The sequence below is a fragment of the Myodes glareolus genome, chromosome 22 (genome assembly GCF_982192425.1).
Source record: "Myodes glareolus chromosome 22, mMyoGla1.1, whole genome shotgun sequence".
Lineage (NCBI taxonomy): Eukaryota > Metazoa > Chordata > Mammalia > Rodentia > Cricetidae > Myodes > Myodes glareolus.
In genome coordinates this window covers 31,747,225-31,769,906 of record NC_142047.1, presented here as the reverse complement: position 1 = coordinate 31,769,906, position 22,682 = coordinate 31,747,225, and the positions used below count along the sequence as shown (strand labels likewise).

At 40.0% G+C, this 22,682-nt stretch overlaps 1 protein-coding gene across 2 annotated transcripts in view; it reads left to right on the top strand.

Moving 5' to 3' along the window:
- Window positions 1-22,682, top strand: part of Cdh11 (cadherin 11) — a 164,585-nt gene that overhangs the window by 29,212 nt on the left and 112,691 nt on the right. Inside the window, exon 1 of one of the 2 annotated variants that reach the window (XM_085682074.2) lies at window positions 18,290-18,425. The exons of the other annotated variant lie outside the window; for it this stretch is intronic. The gene's annotated coding sequence lies outside the window, so the exon portion shown is untranslated. Of the gene's footprint in view, window positions 1-18,289; window positions 18,426-22,682 lie in introns of those variants that run through there. 2 annotated transcript variants of the gene reach the window in all.

Here is a 22,682-nt window from a genome sequence, read left to right as displayed (position 1 = left end):
CCTAATTTCTTTAGTTAAAACTTAAGATGGAGTTTGATACACACTTTTCAAGATTTGTTAATCAGTGTAGTGAATATTTGCTGAACATCTACTATGCACCAGAATTGAGTTCAGTGTGCTTAACTGACAAGAATTTTCCTCTAACAAGGTTTAATTGTTATTAATATATAAATAATATAATATATAATACATATATATCCTTCAGCTCTAAATTAATATAGTCATCAATTATATATATTATGTTATAATATATATTATGTTATAATATATATATAATATATTTATCTCCCTATTGTTGTAACAAAGGTGATCTGAAGGGAAGTGTGCACTCAGAGACATTGTCAGACCATGAAGTGTTCAAAATAAAACACAGAAATACTAAGGATAAATGTTTAGGTAATAAAAAGTTACCAGTATGAATGTGAAATAATGATATTTCTACAGGCATTTCATTACAAGCTTGTCACAAATTCTGAAATTAACACTAAATAAATAGCTTCACAAATATTTTTAAAAAGTAGGTAATGTGGTGGTGAGATGGTCCAGTGGGTATATATGCTTTCATTTCAACGGTGCAAACCAGCCACCTAAATTTCATCTCCAGAATTTATATAAATTTGGGAGAGCTATCTCCACAATGCTGTACTCTGATTTTCACATATGGGCCAGGGAATGGGTCTGTATGTGTCCACTTCCCCTCCCCAACACACACATGCGCATACACAAATAACAATGATGATGATGATAATGATGCAGACCATAATAAACTTTGGAAATGAAAAAATGAAGTGCTCCACCTGGTGGTGGTCGCATATGCCTTGCCTTTTATTCCAGCACTGGGCAGGCAGAGGCAGGTGGATCTCTGTGAGTTTGAGGCCTGAATGGTCTACAAAGCTAGTTCCAGTACGGTTAGGGCTGTTACACAGAGAAACCCTGTCTCCAAAAACCAAACCAAAACCAATGAATTACCTGTCTTAGTTTGAGTTCTGTTGCTGTGGTAAAGACCATGACCCAAGCAACTTGGGGAATGTGGGATCTATTTGGCTTATTCATCCGTGTCACATTCCATCATTGAGGAAAGCCGGGACAGAAAACCTGGAGGCAGGAACTGAAACAGAGTCCAACTTTCTGGCTTTCTTTCCTTGCCATGCTCAGTTGGCTTTCCTACACAATGCCAGACCACCCGTACATGGATGACTCCTCCCCACCATGGGCTGGAATCTTTCATATCAGCCACCAAGAGTTAATCAAGAAAACGCCCTCACAGACTTGCCCACAGACCAATCTGAGGGAGGTATTTTCTCAACCAAGTTTCCCTCTTTCAAGATTACCCTTGTTTGAGTCAATCTGACAAAAAGTTCACCAGCACAGTGTCCAAAATATGCCTGTGTCCTTAAAAGGGAAAGAAAAGAAATAAATAGAAAACTGAGATATCAAGGGGGCAGTTAAGCAAATTACATATATTATTATAATCAGTCATTCACTTACTGGGTTTATAAAAATCTAAATAGGCACATGCTTAAATAAAATTGTAAGTGGTTGCCGGGTGGTGGTGGCACATGCCTTTAATTCCAGCACTTGGGAGGCAGATCTCTGTGAGTTCAAGGCCAACCTGGTCTACAAGAGTTAGTTTCAGGACAGGCTCCAAAGCTACAGAAATCCCTGTCTCAACCCCCACCCCCACCCCACCCCCTGCCACAAAAATATCTTAAGTGTTATAGAGTTGGTGATTGGATTATCTATACAATCTGACTCTATCCACACATGGCCAAATACCAGCAGAACTGTATAGTGCTAATATGCCTGGTTTTTGTTTTCGTTCTATATTTTCATTTACTTTCTAAGCCTTTTGCCTATTCATTGCTGCATACTAGTGTTCATATCAGTGTTCAAACATAATTGAAATCACCTCAATTCTAGGGTAACTGGAAAGGAATAGAAAACCATTCTTTTTTGTTTCCAGTTATTTCGATACTTGAGACTAGTCAGTCATAAGACCACAGAAAAATAAGCTGGGACTTGGATGATAAAAAGATTTTAACTTGAGGCATTTGTGATACTGCCTCCATTTTTCTCTTCATACTAAAAGGAAACAAGAATCAAAAGCATACATGAATTTAGAAAATCTAGTTTTATTGTGTTTCCATCTGCATCCCTAAGAAAGCTGGAGAAAAGATGGCAGAATAATCATAAGGGAAAAGAACGTTAGTTATGAACACGAGGACAAGCGTCCCAAAACTGTTCAAAGCTCAGTCACACGATTGGCTTATAGGTCCATGAGGTTCAATCCAGACACACATATGGAAAATAAGGCTAAAAACCCAAGAAGTTTGGTCAAACCAAATCTTATCTTATGATCATTAGTGATGATCAAGACAGACTAAGGAACCAGTCTTCTGCTCAGTTGGTATGTACAGCACACTTTTGTGATTTCAAGTGTAGAACCTTCAAATAGATTTTTTTTTTTTTGCAAACAGAAACACGGTGTCATCACGGGAGTAATGAATCCACTGTCAATCATGCAAAACTCACGATCTAGGCTTAAGCTTTGCTTTTTCATGAAAACTCAGAACATGTCATGTTTCAGAATAGAAATGTTTATCTCCATATCTGAATTTTAAAATTCGTTGTGCATATGTTCTGTGATTTAAAAGTCACAGTCTTTTCCATTTTTCTTATTCGATTGCAAATTGCAATCGCACCATGTCATCAGAAAGTTATTTAGTGACAACTTATGGGGAGCCAAAAAGTTTCCTATAATTTGCATATATTTTCCACATTCAGAATGTTAGAGATTAAGTTTTTCCCCCCTGTGTTCACTAAAAATAATATATTATTATTGAAAATAAATATAATAATAAATGTGAAATGTTGGCTGTAACGGCATATGCTAAACATTTTCACAGTGCGACAGAGCATATGCTTAGTTCTTCATTAAGAGATTTTTAAAATAACTCGTATTTAGCAAGAATACATTATCTTTTATTCAGAATTAATTATATGCTGTTTTGTGTACCATAATTTAAAGTGCTACCCACTTCTAATATGTAATACCCAGAAGAAACTATGGTTACAATTCATTAGAATTGGCTTCTTTCCTTGGCAATTTTAGTAGCATAATGAACACATAGTGCTGAAATGCTATTTGTTGCTTGAATCAAAAGTTACATGAAGTGCTGATAGCTAAGAGTTACAAATCCTTTATTATTATTATTTTTTTAAACACAGCATGCCTCGGAAGAATGGGAGAAGTCATGAGAGTAATTCTTGCATAATTAGTCACTTTCCCATTCTTTGACGGTTTTTAGAGTGTGTTTTTACAGGCACTATTTGAATTAGTGGGGAGAACATTGAAAAGGCATTTTATATTATTCAACCATGAAATGGCTTCAAATTATTTGCTGAGTTGAGATATATACTTTTGTTTTGTTTTGCTTTTGTTTGTTTTGTGGGGGCTTGTTTTCCAAGCAAACTCTTACTTTTGATATGACTTTGAGTTTAAATATTTAGTAAATGTGACCTACCTACCTTGAAATGAACTCACCTACTTCAGAAAGCAACCTGAACTATCTCGGTTGTATGCTTGGAATTTTAACACAGCATTATTTTTATTTTTACCATGAAAAATGCAATGCTCACTGAAGTCATAGAGACGTACCTCTTGACTTAGAACCTGAGGATTGGAGTCCAGGATTTTGACTGCTGTGCAAGCTCTTTGAGATGGCCTCAGTTCTTCATTTTAATTGAAGATCGATGCTTTTGTTAAGAGGGGGCTAAAGTGTGCCCACAACAACACAGGGTGAACATGATTAATGGGATAGAGGCAGATAATAATGAAAAACAAAATTTATAAATATAGTTTCCATGTTTTGAATTCTATGTTGACATCTTGAATATTTTTTGAATGAGAAATGATGGAATTTGCTAATAGTACTGATCTGATCTGGCTGGAAGCAAGGGGAAAGTGCTAAGTCTCAATGGAGAGGGAAAGATCAGCATTAGGAGCCTTGTGACTGTCTTGACTCCAAGTGCACACAGACCATTTATCTTATTTGGTATCCAGCATATCTGTACTCTAGGGAGCTCCTAAAGATGGAGATGGGACTGTAAAGGTTATTCAGGTGATTTTTATGCCTCATAAATTTTACTCTGATAAAGCCGACAAAATTATTCACTATATTTTTATTTATTAAACATAAATATAAATATATTTCCTCTATCAAGAAAATCTTTAAATAGTAATAGTTAATATACAACTTCACCTTGAGAAGACACTGTATATGATCAATGAAATATTATTAAAAATCTAGTTTGTTTTGACCCCTACATGTTCAACATATTGGTTAATGATTATTATTTCATTCCAAGGAAAGTTCAGTGAGGAACCATCATGCACAGACATCTTTTCTATGCTTAAAACGACCACACCTAGGGCCCCCTTTAAAGGATTCGACTACAGGTAAATGATACCCTGTTTTTTCTAGCTAGGAGAACCAAGTTAAGTAGTATTGACAAAATTTATTAACATTGAATATTCACAATTACAATAATAAGGATCAGCTCTGTTGCAATGCAAAATGATTGACAAGCAATTCATTTAATGTAATTCAATAGTTTGAATAACTCTTCCTCTTTACATCAAGTCAATCATGGTTTTATAATTTAGATTATTTTTTAGCAACATTCATTTATTTGACAAGAGCAGGATTTGCTAACCATATCAGCACAAGGTGGGCAAATTGAATCTGAAGCTAGCATTTCCTGCTTCTTCCCTTCTTAGTGTTTGAACCTGAGTCCAGGCCCAGGAAATGACTATATTCCCTCTAACCCATTTACTCAATTGTATATTCCTATGAGCTGTACCAAACATTTCTCATACAAAGTCACCTACATATCTGCCGCAGCTGCTTACACTTCATTATTTCTAAGTGAAAGCAAAAAGAACAAAACTAAATTTTCTGGATTCAGAAAGAAAGGAAAAGTGATTAAGACGCTGACATTGCTTGGACTTTGTTACTTCCATTGCTGACACAGCAATACCTCTGTCAAGTGCAAAACTTAATAGTTCTGATTACCCAGTTCCCATCTTTTGGGACATTTACCATTCACACCTTTCTCTAAAACCTTTCCTAAATCAAAAGAGTCAAAATGTGTGGGTCTAGCTTCTCTTTCATCTCAAATGCTATCATTTTTTTCTAATCCAAAATTCACTCTGAAGGTCCTAAAGTAAAATGTTTGATTTAGATTTCCCATGAAAGAAAATTTAGTGCATTTCTTGATTTTTTTCCTCACTGCTGTGGACTAAGAACATATAACAGCATTGGGTCTTCAATCTCTTTATGTCACTTTCTGAAGCCTTCTGCGTGAGGGCTGCAGACCTTTTGTTTTCTGTATATTGGAGCTTGTCTTTGTTTTATTGGAGGTGTCTGTGGACCATCTGATTAAACTGTATTTGGTACAATGATTCAAAGGAAGTTTATAGAGCAATAACATAGATCTTCTGTAATTAGGGATAGTCTTTGGGAAACTACATTTCTGCCATGATTTCACATGATTATGGGGGTCCCTACCTTAAGAAGTGGCGGGCTGAGCTTGGTCCTTTTCATCTATAGTAGAAAGCTTTCCCCTAGTATTTAAGTCTTTATTTCATAGGAAATAGCTTTCTTGAGACACTGGCATATTCAGACATGTTAATCAGAACATTTCAGCTCAGTAACAAAGTATCTGAGAAAATAATGATTTACAGAAGGAAGGGTTTATGATGACAAGACATTTCAGCTTATGGTGGGCAAGTCAGGAGCATCACTGTAGCAGGGTGTGGCAGAGGCATGCTGTTCTTCTTGTGACAGCCAGGAAGCAAAGATACAAGAAACAAGGTGACCAACGTGAGATATTTCCCTAAGAAAATGTCACCCATTTTGCATCCCCACATCTCCTACTTCGCATTAGTTCATTCAATTTTCATTCTACTAGTTAATCTGTTGCCTATAGCAGAGACCTTATGATTGCAATGCTTTCCTCTGATGGAATGAATATACTATCAACAAACACACCTTTGAGGGATACATCATATTCAAGTCACAGCACAAAGGTGGATATACATTCTAATTTCACGGCACCAGTAGAATGGACTTAGATGGGATTGTTTGACGATGCACTTCCTGGATCAACAGCAACCATGTCCTCTGGGAGTAGGGTTTTGGGATACTTTTAGAGTCTATGAACTCAGAGAGATCTGGCGCTCAATAAAAGGAATCCCACACTAGCTCAGAACTAAGAATTATACAAGTATTTATTAATAGATAAAACTTACAAATCAGGATTCTCTGCATGAATGATGGATAAAGATGAAATCCAAACAAACCGAACCAGTAAAACCGGGGTCCAGGGGGAAAGGCAGAGAGGATGAGGGCTGTATGTGCTTCTGCATCCAGGTAATAGTCTATGAGGCCACGCCCTAGTAGGCGGATAGTTGTTAGCTATACACCTTCCTGCAGCAAGTTTATCTTCTGATTTTGGAAGTCATGAACACTTGGTGTCGTACTTAAATTTTAGGAAGAAGAAGTACAGCTCAGTGGCAGAGACTTGCCTAGCATATGGAGAGATTTGGGTGTAATCTCTAACATCACGAAAAGAATAAAAATCAGACAACTGAAGATTCTTTATATTTGGAAACCACTGGTCTGAAGTATAATTTTGAGGCCTTCAGATCTAGCAGCAAGCCTCCATTTGTTAAGTTTACCTCATCACGGTCTGGCAAAGATGAGGCGGCACCTTCTTCCATGCCACAATTTCTGTTAGAGAATCTCCCTGAATTTATACCCTTGTGAGAAATTTTCGAATCAATGTTGCAAGCAAATGCTGCCTTTAAAAACAGGTAATGGCTCTTCTCAGAGGAGGTAATGGCTTGTTCTCCTAAAAGCAGCATCAAAATAGCATGACAAGACCTGTTGGACCTTAAATTAGATGACAAGTTTCTACGCTAAACCTAATAGAGTTGAATCTTGGTTTTGACATTTACCAGCTTTGTAGCTTTTAGGAAAGTTAAAGAATATCCAGACACCTTATTTTTTTTTAATACCTGTAAAGGAATAATGGTGGTACCTTTCTCTCACATGGCCATTTTGAGCATTAAACAAGACAGAAAATGAAAATGCTTTTAAGGGCCCGGTAATCAGCAAACTCTAAAAAAATTTTGTAAGACATGCAACCATAGATAGGCCTTGCCATAGGTTTACCCTGGCTTTCCTCATTCTAAATGGGAAGGACATGTGGTATCTAAAAAGATGAATTTCAACAACTAAATGAAACAGGGTGTATCTCAATAAGAACAGAGTCTAAGACATTTCTATGAAGGTTAGAGGGTTCACTGCCAAAAGCCCCATGCAGAAAATACAGCCACTCAGCTGACTTACATAGGAGGCAACTGAATTAGTATAGGTGCTTAGGCTCTCTGACGTCAGGGACCCTGCGTTTATAATTCTATTACGCCACTCAGACTCAGGTGACTTTGCCTCTTGATCTCTAAACATAAGCAACACAAATGGAAAAGGTTAAGACTGATTTCTTCAGTATTGTTAGAAAAATAGGGAAGAAAAATGAGGTATTTATATGAATCATTAGTGAGGATTTTGTAATTCTGTACCACCATATCAATTAAGTTGTAGCCAAAGCGAGAAGAGAAAGCTTTTTACTTTTTAGAATTTTAGCTATGCTTCATTATATAGTAGTATCTTTAAACTATTATTCCAGTTTTTTTTTGTTTTGTTTTGTTGTTGTTACTGTGATAAACATAACGGCCAAAAGCCATGTGAGAAGAAGACAGTTTAAAGTCCATGGAAAGAAGACAAAAGTTCAAGGCTGGAACCCAGAGGCAGGAATTGAAGCAGAGATTGCCTATGATTGCTGCTTACAGGGCTTGTTTCCCAACTCACGTTGGCTACCTTTCTATGTATTCCAGACCCACGTGCCTAAGGATGGAACTACCCACAGTAGGCTGGTTCCTTCCACATTAATTTGCAATCTAGAGAATTCCTACAACCATGCACAAATCCTTGTCTGATGAAGGTGATTTTTCAGTTGAGAGCCCTTTCCTCCAGGTATGTACGGCTGGCAACAAAGAGTAACAATTGTAGCTATTGTTTTGTTATGGAAGGCACTTAGAAAATTCTTTAATTAGATGAATTACTACCAGGCAGACACCTTCAAGCCATTATTACATTGCCTGACCATCAGGTCCACCTTTTCTGATAACTTCTATCTGTACAAGAGTTCCTGTTCTCTTTAAATATGCAGTGATCATTTTTCATTGTCCATGAAGTTTTTCTTGATGCTACGGCTCGGAATGCCCATTTTCATCTCCAAGTAGACATTTTGAGTGGGTCATCTCTACACCCTGAAGGACTATCCTGTACTTTGTGAAATACTTACTGGCTTCTCTGGTCTCTAGCCATTTGACTCCAGTATTGCTTCCTCCCTAGTCGAGACTATCAAAAGCAGCTATAGAGACTTCAAGATATCTCCTAAGAAAGAAAATTGGTTCCACTTAAGAACATCCATGGTATATTGTCCCTCTTGTTCTCTTAATTTTCAGAAAGTTGAATCACAAAACTGAGTCCTAGTTTATATCCATTTATTTATTTAATATTTATTCATTGATAAGACTAATTTTTAGGTGGCTTTGGGGAGTTTACTCTAGAAACACAAAATGCTGGTCTTTTCTCTTCTTGTCATATAGCGACACGATATGCCTGCCACTTAGAGCCTTTGTAAGGAGATCTTTTGAAAGATGTTGTCTTTCCAATTTTATCCTTTCCCTATCCCTCATTTGTCAGAAAATGTTTGTCAGCAAAACATTTGAGCTGTCAACTAGTAATCAGGATGGTTTGAATAGCAAACATAAAAGTTCTTAAATCTTAAGAGCAACTTCTAAGTCTCTCTTGGGGAAGAATGCATAACACTGGGGCTTCTCACTTGAATTATCCAGTACCCACTTTTCAGAATTTACCTTGGAGCCCAAGTTTGTTTTACTACCAAGTCTCTGTTTTCTCTAACACAATATGCTGGTAGTTCAAATTTAGCTAGTATGTAATGGCGAATCAATCCCACACCAGTTAGGTTTTAAAGGGGTATTTATTTTGGGGGGGGGGGTAAAACTTACATACACACAAACCGTCAGGAAAGGAGCCTAGTCGCTGGAGCAGGAGCCAGAACCAAGCGCGGGAACCAAGAGAGCCAGAGCCCAGACTTGCGACTCTTTTTAAAATAGAAATATACCACGCCCCAGTGGGCTGGTATTTCAGCGGCTATTGGCTAAAGGAGTGGAAGGCGCTCCCGCAGCATTGTGGGCTCATACTTCAGCGACTATTGGCTGAAGTAGTGGAAGGTACTCCCGCAGCAAGTATGGATTCAAGTCACACAGAGAGAGAAAACTTTGTTATCCTTCATTAATCAGTGTAAGGGAAAGGGCTGGATGCAGACTATATTGTTGACTATGGTGAATGTCAAGCTGAACCTGGTGAGTGTAGGAATATTGACTCAATAGAACATGGCAGACAGACTTGTCCCCATTCCTCTGATAAGGTGGTTCTTCCTTCAGAGCTGAGGAAAGTATGTTCATATGGTAGCAATTGTGATAGTTGTCTACTTGGTTTAAGATATCCAAAGGAAATGGTTTCTGTTATTAGCTTGTGGTATGATCTCCTTACTCCCTGGTAGTGCTCAGATACTACATGGCATTGCTCTCTTCAGCTCTCCCACTCCAGTAATATGAAGCTTACTAGTTTACCCAGGGAGGAATGACCTGAGCTGAGCTGCACATTTGGTCAGATATCACATTGCCGCAGGTAAGAATTTCACTATTTCCAAACCTGAAACCAAATCTGTAGAAAAGATGTGGTTGGGCAAGGGGCTCTGTGGTTCATTCTTGGGTTGGCAAGCTCCTGACGATAGCCTCTGGGTGGAACTTCACCAGGTGGGAGGGTGAGAGTTTATGTAGCATGAACCTTGACTGACATAGGGAGTAGAGACCCTAGGGCGGCATAGAAAGAAACAGGACCAGCCCTATTCAGGGACTCCTCTCTACGCAGGCATATGAAGTAGAGTCTGCACGGTATTTTCTTGAAGGCATTGTCTGCTGACATCACAAGTTTACAGCACAGGTTGATTTCAGGACACATCAATATGTGGTACTATACGGCTTCTTGAAAGCTCTATTTTATTTCCCAGAGGAAAAGCTTTTGAGTGACATGATGTCACTATTGTTTTCCCAAGACAGAAAAATAATCCTCATGTTTACTCTGGGTTGTTGGAAGCTTTGCTATGGACAGCTAACAATACTGTTTCAGAGACAGCTAAAGTAAGTTAGCATTTTAGTGGACACAATTACATAGACATAGGCACCAGATGCTGCCTACTTACTCTATGTAAGTTAGCATTTACTTGCTATTGCACTGGTTGACTTGTCTGGGGAATACCTTTAATTTTTTTTATACCAATCTCTGAAACAAATGTTTTAACTATTAGAGAGAAATATTTAAATACTAAAGATAATCTACATACACATATATGAAATATTGTCATGATACTAATCAAAATATGAACATTTGAGCAATACTTTTTGTCCTCTTTTATTTCACATGCTGAATTGTACTAACTGAAAATTAGAATATAATTGCATTACTTTGCCCTTTCCTTTTTCTCTTCCAAGATGCCCCTCCCTCCAACCCTCACATGTCTGTCTCTCTCCCTTCAGTTGTTCTTCCTTCCTTCCTTCCTTCCCTCCCTCATTCCTTCCTTCTTCGCTTCCTTCCTTTCTCCTCCTCCCCTCCTCCTTTTCTTCTTCTTATTTTTTTCTGTGCTTATTACATTGATAAGAAAGGGGATGTAAAACTGCGAAGTGCATTTCATTATACTTCTGGAGATACAATAATTAAAACATCATTTCTAGGAAATATTCTTCAATGCGTGCACAGAATTTTAAAGCCCTACCTCCTTTGACCCAGCGATTTCTCTTCTTAGCATCTGTTCCAAAAGAATGAGCAGGAATAAGGACAGAGATTAATGTACAAAATGTTTGTCACATTGTTACTTATAATAGCAAAATTTAAAACTATCCATAGCCCAATAGTAAGGAGTTGAATGGTTTTATAGTTTGTTGTTCATCCTGAAAGGCAATTAAACAACCATTAGAAGCAGGGTTCCAAAAGATTGCTAAGTACTGGTTCATGAAAAATGCCCAGGGTACCTATTCAGTCAGGTACAATAGAAGGAGAAAAATCTCAATTGTGTTTTTACAAAAAGTAACTAAAAGCGCAGTGGAAAGAAATGTGTGTTTTCTCGTTTATTCATTTTATTTTTTAAAATTTTGACACTAAGTATGCATTAATAGGTAATGAGAACAATATGGATAACTGAAACCTAAAAATCTTGTTGATACAAATAGTACAATGTTAGATGAGAGATGTAAACTGAGGAAAGAGAGGTTTCCAGGCATTCAATCTATTAATTCTTTACAAAGAAACAGAAACATGGAGAGGAGATGGGTAAGGGGTAAGAATCCACATGTGATTTTCCAAAAGACAAGGAAGATAGTTGTTTCAAGACCTTTGGGAGAACAGGCTGTGCAGGTGACACCAGCAGAAATAAACTCACCTGAATGGCTCAAGCAGTGGGGTTTATCAGCTGTGACTACGACATGGACTTTGCAGTGGCTAAGACTCAATCCAATCAAGGAAGGCAGAGAAGCATCAGGCTTTGAGACATTTTGTTTTCCAGCCATGCTAAGGGGTTGAAGGGGAAAAAGTGTAATAAAAGAGACTAGAAGGCTCATTATAGAATGGTGATTAGAAACCCATACTCAGACATACACTTATCTAGGCACACATTGTATAAGAGTACAGGCAAGGTACAGGAGAAATTTTATTATTAAATTCAAAGGGACACCATATATAAAAAATATATATGCTAATACCATCCTTAAAAAATCATCTTGATAAGGAAACAAAGTTGTTCAGTAGTATCATACTTGCCTAGTGTGCTCAAAACAGCAAGAATAAGCGTGCGTGCGTGCGTGCGCACGCGCGCGCGCACACACACACGCACACACACACACACAGAGAGAGAGAGAGAGAGAGAGAGAGAGAGAGAGAGAGAGAGAGAGAGAGAGAGAAATGGGGATGGGGAGAGAAAATATCAAAGACTCAAAGACTTTTCTGTTCAGAAAAATCCAAAGACAATAATGTTCTAAAAAATAATGTACTTAAAATACTATTTCCTCATGCATATGAGCTTTTTTTCTCCTACCCTTGAAGCCTTTCTTTGGTTAAATGCTTGTGCTGGAGAGATTTCCAACCAAATATACATTAGTAAATATTCTCTTCCACTGGCGTTTTGTCAGGAATCACACTTCAATCCAAATACCATGCAGCTAGAGATCTATTACTGCATCCTTTGTATCACAGCACCTGGGATGCAGTTAATTACTAATTGTTTCCTGAGTGGAATATGCAACATCTCATCATGTAAAAGGCTTTGTCAAAATTCCTGAGTTGACTTTCTAATTTTCGCTGTGACCCAGGCAACTCCCCCTTAGTGTAAGAATCAGCCTGTGCATATTTGGCAGGGATCACACCATGTCTTATATACAGATTGAAGTGGATTTTGACAGTGTTGTTCAGCTTAAAGGCAGAAGCAGTTGGGTCACACCTTCTTTAACATCAGGCAGCCCACAGTCCTGGGCTGTAGGTTAGCCTCTGTTTTAAGTTCTCTACACAACATTACTCCTGCTTCCCGCCCCGTTTCTTTTTCTCCCTCATAAAATGAGGATATGGTTCACTCAGGGCTGCTGGTTCTAGGAACCTATACCAGGGATCTTTCTTTTCACCCTGCCTCTTAAATTTTACTGTGAAGTTGATTGACAAGCCTTACTTGATCAATACTTGATGACTTATGCATCAAAATCTCTCCTAGAAAATGATCCTTATATGTGAGCTGAAATATATGTCACTCTGTAACATTTCTGGAAAGTTCAGAGGAAAATTCATAATAGAAAAGAGTTGCACTATATTAAAACAAAAGGCTCTCTAGTCTATAGTGGGAATGGTATGTCACTAAGTCTCTTCTCTGATGCTGTAATCAGTGTAATAGGAATTAATCCACAAGGAACATACTTCAAGTGGAATGGGATGTGAGAGGATGAAGTGAAGTCAGTTCATAGACATTTATTCACGAGCATCGGAATTGTTTTTCTCTACATGGAAACAGCAGTGTGAGAGACTGTAAAATCTTATGAACAAACACAGTCACATGGTTAGTTTTCTGTTTTATTCGCAGTACCAGAGAAAATTCTTTAGTATTTCTGTGTTGCCAAAATACAAGTAATCTCCAGAAGAATGAAGAAATAATGCCACCCTTTACTTTCTGAATTAATGAATCACATGGGGTGGAGTGAGCGGGTGCTAGCGAATTTGACTCTAGCCCAAGAAACAAAGCAACAACTCAGTTGCTACATTCTGTTTCTGATATGCAAACTACGTCTCAGTGTGTCTACATCCCTGTAGTGTCAACCACGCAGATAGCGTGCAGATGTGTCTGTGGATCACAGAGAGAAGAGTGGGGATCATCATTAATATGAACAGGCAGGCAAGATACTGCAGTATCTTTTTAGGTGAACGGAACAGCTTACTCCAGACAGATCCCCTCAGATAACTGTGAAAGTTGTTGTTGCTGAGTTCTGTAGATGTGCAATAACTTAATAGCTGATTTTTAAAAAATTCCTTCCTTTAAACATACTGTGCTGGAGTATCTGAACCCCATATGAGGCTCTTTCTTTACAGAAATGCATAATTCAAAAAATTAATTCATTGACTATGAGTAACACGCTAGGACATTAGGTAGATGAGATGAAACATTTGCTAATTTTATTTTTCCTTTTTCTTCTTCTCAGTTGCCACTGTGTTGTTCATTAGTGTTACCTTTGTAGTTAGATGAGGCAATATTATTTCCATTGGTTTTAACTATTCTCTTCATGTTAAAATTTCATTTTTCAGCCACATGTACCTTACAACAGAGTATTTATTTTTAGGAGTCACGAAAAGAAGTTACATGCATTGTAGGTTTCTGCAAGGAGAGCTCTGCTCGATCGTCTCATTTTATCCATGTTTAATCATCTATAAAAATACCCATATCATTTTTTTTCCTTCGATAAGGAAGCTGACATTTCGGGAGATGAAGTGGTTTTCAGGTGCTCCTATGTTGGCGCGGTGGAGCCAGAACTTAGATGCACTGGTGTCTCTATGATTCTGCAACCTTCGCTTGAAGGATTTGCAGAAGGATGAAAACCTTAAAATAACACGATGCAATGGGGAGTGTAGAAAGAGTATGTGCCCAAGCAAACCTCAGCTCTCTTTATTGTCAGATGATGTCCTACATAGCTTCGGGAGATTCATCCTATCTTAGATCCCCACTACCCCTCAGACCAGAGCTGTCTTTCCAAGTGTTTATAAGATTAGAAGTTTTATGGCCCCAGAATTGGCAGGATTGGGGAAGGGTGTTATTCGCTCTCTTGTCTCTTTCTCCAGTCTCCATTTTCCTAGACCGGGCTGTGAGGTTATGTTAACTGGAATGTCTCTCAGAGAGCTTGTGAGGAGAGACTTTTCTCTCTGCCTTATCTGCATCCTTGGGAAACAGAACATAAGAAGAGGGGACCGCCATGCTTTTTAAAGTGGGAATGCAGGAACTGGGAGAGGAGTTTGCAGAAGACAAATCAAAGAAAATTGTCTTGAATTGGTATAAATAAAACCTGGACTTAACAAGTGCTAGGGTAGGGAGGTAAGATTTGTGATTCTCATACTAAAATGAAATTACCACACTCTGAAGGGGTCTATCACTCCTTGGCAAACTCTAGGGAGCTACAGGTGTAGGGATCTGTTTCAGTCTGGAGCAGAACACTTATAGCTTCTGCTCCTCTGTGAAGGCACAGCACTAGCGTGTCTGTTATTGTTGCTGTTTTCAGGCCATACATCATTTGCCAAAAATAACTGGTTCCCTCTATCAGGTCAAACCCCCAAATCAAGATTTATTGTATTGCAGCTAGCATGCATGACAGACCATATAAAAACCACTTCTCTGTCGTACAGCTGAGATGGTTGTTCAGAAAAGGTGGTCAATTCCTTAGGGTCACCCTTTGGGAGAGGGCTGGTGGCCCCGACACTGTCTTGTGTGTTTACTGCCTTTACAGAGTGCTGCAGCCTCCTGGAAGCATCAGGCAATGCCTGTTTCATCCAAGGAGATAAATCTTCAGGGTTGGATTGCCTGTCAGAGGTAGAGTCTCCTGAAACACTCTTTTGGCTGTCCTGTGAAAGCCAGTGATTCACGGCTCCTTGCCAAGGGATCATCATAAATCCTGTTTAGACAGAGAAATCCCTAATGAAAGAAGGGGTCTTTACAGTGGCCCACAGCCTAGAACAACCACATCAAGGAGAGGACTGTTTGTAACAATGCTTGAGTGGAGGCTGAGGACTTGATTGCATGGGCAGGGACACAGATGGTCTTATAAGTAGGGTTTGATGAGGAGAGCCCCCTCACAACACGGGGCGGGTAGAAAGAGCTTTAGCACAGGATCATCCAAAGAAGCCACTGTCACACGTGGGTTCTTCTAATCCTCCCTCAGAATTTCTGTCTTTTTTTTTTTTTGAAACGAAAAATATCGACTAACGCTCTGTCCTGAGTTGTGAAAATTAAAGGTGTGCCGCCAGTCATTTCTTTCTGTCCTTACTTTTCTATCTCTTTCTTTTAGTCTGGCCAGCAGGCCATGCTGGTAATGATCGTGACAAGATGGGGTGTGGAGACACATTAGCAGCCACAGGGGTTTCTCTTTTTAGGAAGTCAGACAGGTCAGATCTTCCAAGATTGAATCCATCATGTGTAGTAGGATTCAGCTATGGGCTGGAAGGAGTTCAGTTTCAGGGGGAAGGCAACACATGTGTGCATATGTGTGCTAAGGATGACTCCTTTTCCTTTGTAGTGTATTTTCAGATATGCGGATTTTAATAAAAAATATTAACCACTTCTCTTTTAGGTTGGAAAACGGCTTAATGTTACCGTGATCTGACAATGTTTTCAGTACTTTGTACAAAAATTAAGAAGCATTAGTCAGGCGTTTCATTTCTGTGACAGTCATTCCATTTGCTTTTCTTGACTCTGCTTGCCCTTTCTCTTATGGCCATCTTTCCTCTTTCTGCTTCTGTGTTTCTTAACCATGCAAATATCACCATCTGGGAAAGGGCTAGGACTTGGGAAAGGCTTCCCTGAATGTTACAGAATGCAACTCCTGGGTGACTTTTGAGGAATTTTGGAGGAACTAATGTCATGCTCTTACATATGAGCTATTTCGCGGTAATAATTTTTGCAGAGTAGACAGTACTGGGGCCACATTCCAGGCTGGAGAAATGAAACCAAGCACTAAGTTATAGAGAGGCTTAGCCACTCGACTGGTATTGTGCGGCAAATACATAATGGAGCCTCATCTACACAACTCTTGTTCTTCCTGCAGCTTTCCAGAAGGGCAGGGAAAGGCTTTTAGTTCAGGGGTATGGAATGAGAGCATGTTTCATTGTTTCATTTCTCTCCCCAGCCATTCCTTCCCTTTAGAGACTCCCTGCTCTGATAATGTAAACTGATGCACAGCACCTCCTCTGTGGCATTCCCACCTCTGATTCTGCAGCCAGGCAAAGAGGAAAGGGGGGGAAGAAGTTAAAGAAACTTCCCAAAAGGCATACACCAGGCATCAGTGGGTATTTGCTTTATTCTGTTTGCTTGATTGAGAACAAAACAAAACAGTAAATGCTCCCAGCTCTGGGTCTAAGTACTTAAGCCCAGATTTAACAAGAGTGGTTCTATGAATAATGAAAGAGTTTGCACCTTGTCAGGAAGCAGCCCTGACATCAAAGAGGCACCAAGAGTTCCAGGGAGAACTTCCTCCCAGCACTGCAGCTTCCTGCAAGGCCTTACTCTCTTAGAGAGCTGTCCCTGGACCAGGAGCTTGTTTACTTTCTCCTGGGGAGTTATCAGCTAGGCAGGACCTCTGATTCCTTCCTAGACCTCCTAGGGTAGATTTGGTTTAACAAGGTCCTCTGGTGAACTGCACATCAAAGAAACAGAAGCACCTCTCAGCAGAAGAGGGGTTATGAAGCACACTCATCAGCATAAACAATGTCTGAAAATTTTGCACATGTGTATTTAGAAGACACCCATACACATACTCTTAGACATCGTCCATCTTTGCCTTTCTGAACCCTTATGGGAGAAGGCAAGAGAAGCTGGCGGGGTTGTGGGACATTTCCTCTCTTGTTTTCTTTAAATCCTCTTAATTGTCAACCAGTGGAAATGTGCCTTGTCACACTCAGTTTAAGCTGCATATCTACCCATGCTTGGAATTTCAATAACTGGGAAGACCCGAAAAATTTAGTGTGCTAATCTAATCTGAATTTGAAGGCTCAGGGTCAGCTCAGTCTCACAAGGATGGGACAGTAATCTAGGAAGGTGAGAAGCATCATGAAGCTTAATATGAGTACACCCCATCAGTCAACTGAGTATCACAGGACAGCCTAAGGGATGGAGAACTACTTAGTCTCTGTTGCCTAGAAAGGGACGCGGAGGTGTTTCTGTGGTTACCCAGTGAGCAATCTTGGGAGGGATTCAAACTCCTGCAGCTTACTCCAAAGGTTATCCTTCCTCTAGAGTTTTTAATGATCTACAATCTACAAAGGAATTGCATCAAATAAACTTAATCATATTCAAAAATCTAAAGCAAACATACTATTTCTTTTTCTTTCTGTATTAGAGCACTACATTGCCAAGTACCTTACTATTCTGAGTATTGCCTTCTGATACTTTTAAGTTAAAATGTTTTTCCAAATAATAAAAGGAGTGCAATGCTTAATGGGATCTCTGTATTTTCGACAGCTACTCTCCAGATTACTGAGTCGAGGGTGGGCGAAGATGGGGTTTTCTTTAGTGTGAGGAATATAGCTATTTCCAGTCCTGGCTACCGAGGCCCTATGACTTCCATGAGCGCGAGTCCTGTGCGCCAGGTGGGCCCCACACGCTGTCATCCTAGTGTCTGCTTCTCGTCTGCCTCTTCGGCAGCAGGCTACTGCTCTGCCCTCTCTGGCTTGTGTCTGTGCGGGACTCATTAGCAGTGGCTATGTGTCTCACACAGTGCTTCATTCACAAGACTGCTAGCCGTGCCAGGAGCTAGGACTGCCTCTTAAGCCATTCTGGGAGGCTGCTCTACAGAACAAAGCTCGGCTGAGTCCTCTCACAGCCTTATGGCCCTCCTTTTCCCCCATGTGAGCTCCCTGAGAAGCGAGCTTCTGGAACACTCATCACCATAGCTGGATTCCGCCTGACCCTCTAGGATGACTGTAAGCGGCCAACTTCGGCTTGTGACCTCGTGATGGTAGAGTGAGTAGGCACTGGATTGATCAGGTCTGGCCTTCCCATCTGCTAGCCGATGTGCAGGTGCCAGTCACCCTGCCCAGCACAGGCAGTTCAGATATGGAACAGTGGCTTGTAGATCCTGGCAGAAGGGACCAGCTTTTGCAAGCTTTAGTTTGGCATTGCTGTTTTATTTATGGCCCGCTAGTGTCATTGCAGCTGCCGGCTCAGCATCGTTTCACTACTTCTGTCCCTTCTACTTGGGTCATGATTGTCATTTGATTCAGTTTGTTTTAATTCTCCCCCGGTCACTGCAGCCAGAGCCAGGATCGTGGATCAGTGTCTTAGGAACTTCAGAAAGTTTGTTCTGGCCTGTCTGCGAGAGAGATGGTGCGGACTGGGTGCCATTGCCAGATTGCAGAGTCTGGGACACGCGCTCGGGGCACTGTTTCCACCTTCTGTCTTTGGTTGCCTCCTCATTAAATCTTTCTGGGCCTGTGGAGTTGACTAGCAATTGGTTTCTGACCTAGTTACAGGGAGCCGCTGTGTAACCCCTTGCTCCTCGCGTCAAATGGATCTTAGTGTTTTGTTCTTTCTGATTCAAAGGGGGCTTTGCCATTTACTTGTCATGTTAATCCCCCTGTGAGTGGTGTGTAGGTGGATGTGTATGTATGTATAATGTGAGCATGGAAGAATATGCCTGCGCTTATACAACAGGGGAGGGGATTGGGATCCAGCTTCCTAAGTGAAGCTGGCATTTTATGTTGCTGTGTCTCTTGTACAGAATGGTTGACAGGCGCTCTGGGTTCTGAGCCCACCCTGCTAGCATTTTCCATAGAGAGCACTTTTCTTTGAGCACTGGTTCTCACAGTCCTCCCCGCCCCCCACAACCCTTGATTTCAACTCTGTTTGCCAGTCTTCTGCCAAAGGGCACTAGGGAGTTCCTCAAAGGATCTTTTGGGATTTCTGTTCAATGAATGAAGATTTCAGTGGGGGACAGTTGCAGAAGACTGCCTGCCGACTACTTGGTCCCTTGCTCGGCACTGCTGAGCCTTGTGTGACTCACCATTTTGGCTTTTGTTTATGCTGAGCTCACCAAGCAAATGTGAAGTTGGTTTGTTCAGCATATCCCAGCATCTGGGATCCTTCGTCATCGTTTTTGTCATGTCGTGTAAAAACTGCTCTCTCCAAACAAGCTGGATAAAGCAGCAACACCAAATTGTCTTTTTCCATATTAAGTTAATCATATATCTAATTGGCAGTCAATGTCCTAATTAGTATGAGTTCATCAGAATTAGTGTTTATTTTCCTTTAAGTGTGACCTAAAACAAGAACTGGGAGGAGGAAAGTGAAGGATATTCAGCTTCAGCAGGTGTCGCTAATTGTAATAACTTTTTTTCCCCCCAGTCTCTGTTTGACTTGAAAAGCTATCAAGAGTCCATTGCGTGTTAGGGTGGAACTCTGTGCCTTTAGTTTTACATTATTATATACTATGCATCTTCAATAGTGCGCCAGGCAACTCAGTGAGTTAGACCATACAGAAGAAGACTCACATCGGGTTGCTAAGGTGGGGATTCAACTGATTTGAAATGATGCCCACACACACCTTCCCAGTGTAACACATGTTCTGATAAAACAGAGGCAATGGTTCAGCCTAGACTGGACTCCCCAGCATCCCCATGGCTATATTTCACCGACTAATACTCTCTCTATCCTCCCTTTTCTATGTTGCTATACTGCTATCGGCTTTGAAGTGTAGTGACCATGTCTCAAGGTCTTTCTATGTTCCATGGCTTCTGGTTTAGTCTGGTTTATTCTTGGGTAAAAATGAGTCTGTTGCCTGCATAGAACAATACAGCTTCAAATTTTCAAAGAATTTCTTCTTAATCACCTACTAATTGTGAAATATGAGAGAACTGAGGATCCAAGTGGTAAATGATTTGCGCCTGGACTTGAATTCAGCCACCCCTGTCTATTGACTGATTGGATGGGTTACTATGTATTACCTAGTTTATTCTGAGACTAGGTAGTTCTTATGTGTTCCCTCTGGCAATGCTATCCAGGCTGCAGAAAGTGCAGCTAAAATTAGGTACAATACAAGCTCATTAGGGATACGGGTCCAGTAGTATCCATCAATGTGTTCTTCAACCTCAGTACAGTCTCACCCACCCCAGAGGTGGTCAGGTCCATGGATGAATGTCTTGGATGGAATGATGGGCCCTCCAGAAACATTCTTTTCATAGTCTCATCATTAGTTTCTTATTTGCTGACCTCCCTTCCTGGATTCTCCAAACACCAGAGAGTATTTTAGACTCAAATTGATGCTATCAATATTTAATTTGACACTTCGATGATTCAAGCATTTAGTGTTGTAAACTATTTTCCTGTTTCTATTTTGGAGTAAATTGGCTTGCTCTTTTGGCAGCTGTAGGTGGAACGTTTCTTTCTGGCTGTTGGGGAAAGTGGTAGGAAGGGTTTAAGTCCCCAGCAACCTAGTTCACTCTGGCTGTGGCCAATTCAAGGAACCGCCCTGAAAGAGAAACAGGCCATGTTGCACACTGAGGTGGAGATCATGTAGCTTACACCATTGCATACCAATTCCTTTGACAGACAGTAACTTTAACATTGTGGAAGAAGAAGAACAAGGAAAATCACATCACATTTTGTTCATGGATACTCCAAATTTATCTTTTCCTTCTGTTATAAATCTTAGGGATGGCTTTAATCAAGTGTCATTTGAGTAGAGATTTTTATTTCATAGTAAACTATATCAATGTAGCCCAGGGTATTTTCTATTTTGCTTTCCAATTCACGGGATTTCCAAGGTGGGAAAGGCTTGTTGTTATTTCATGCAGTGTGTGGACAGTACTTTAGTTGCATGCTCTCTTATTGGAAAAAGGAACTTTTAATACTAAGAGGATATGGCAATATAATTCTGTTTGGCCGTTTGGGTGGAGTACAATGGGATTATTAAGGAACCACTTCATTTATGAAGTGCTTAGCATCACATCAGTTACTTCATTCTGATTCTGACTGCCAAAGCTTTGAAGTTTCATTTTTGTAACAACAACAGCAACAACAACAAAATCCTTGAAATATGCATAGGGAAAATTTCGAAAGAGTCAATATCAGGATGTTATTGTTCTTTTCCCCATATTTCATAATTCAAATAATTGAGATAACTTTGTACGCAAGAAGCTTCCATGGTTGCTATAAGGGTTCCTGTTCCTGTTCCTGAAAGTGAATGACGTTTCAGCTGGGAGTCAGAACAATTCATGCAATGCAGAATAAAACTATTTTTTTTTGAAAGTAAATTTTATTAAATTATAAAAGTTTCCATTTCTGCCCCTCTTCCCAACACCCTCCCACTCCCCCCACTCCCTCTCCTCCTCCCTCTTCGTCCCTTAGGGCAGTCAGGGTTTCCTGCCCTGTGGGAAGTTCAAGTTCCTGCCCCCTCCCTCCAGGTCCAGGAAGGTGAGTATCCAAACAGACTGGATCCCCAAAATCCAGTATATGCAGAGGAAACAGGTCCCAGTATCATAGTCAATGGCTTTTCAGAAAGACTTCGGGCCAGCCACATTCAGAGAATCCGGCCAAATTCCGAGAATCTGGTTAGATCACGTCATCGTTCAGTCCCAGTCCAACTGGCCTTGGTAAACTCTCATTAGATCCGTTTCCTTGTATCAGTGGGTGATAGCATCCCTCGCAGTACTGATTTCGTTTTTCATTTTCTTCCTCCTTCTGCTCCTCATTTGGACCTCGGGGGTTGAATAAAACTATTAAAAAAATACCCTTGCCTTCAATGTTTCTTTCCCAAAAACACGTTGGAAAGAAGATCACTAATTACATTAAGTATGTTTACTTACTACCAGGTCAGATCTGTAAAGATTAGTCCTTTAATGAGGCAGCAGGGTGTTAGGCTAAGAGTCTGAGAGAGGGTATGGTAATGAGCTGGCTTCTATGGGAGGGTGGAGAAACTTTTATTACCTAAGTTTACATCATAATTTGGCATGGTTCTGAAGAGTCTTCTTAGACCACTAAAAATAGACCGTCTTTTAGATCCACTCATGCCATTATTTTCTCCTTGCCTTTTCTTTAGTGATTTTATTTTAGCAGTCCTTTTTTCTTTTAATCTTAAAAATCTTATCTGAGACCATCTACAGAAGAAGCAGCATCTAGGTGATTGCCCAGACATGTGTGTTTTTCACATACTTCTCATAAGAGTCCAACGTGCAGGGTGGCAA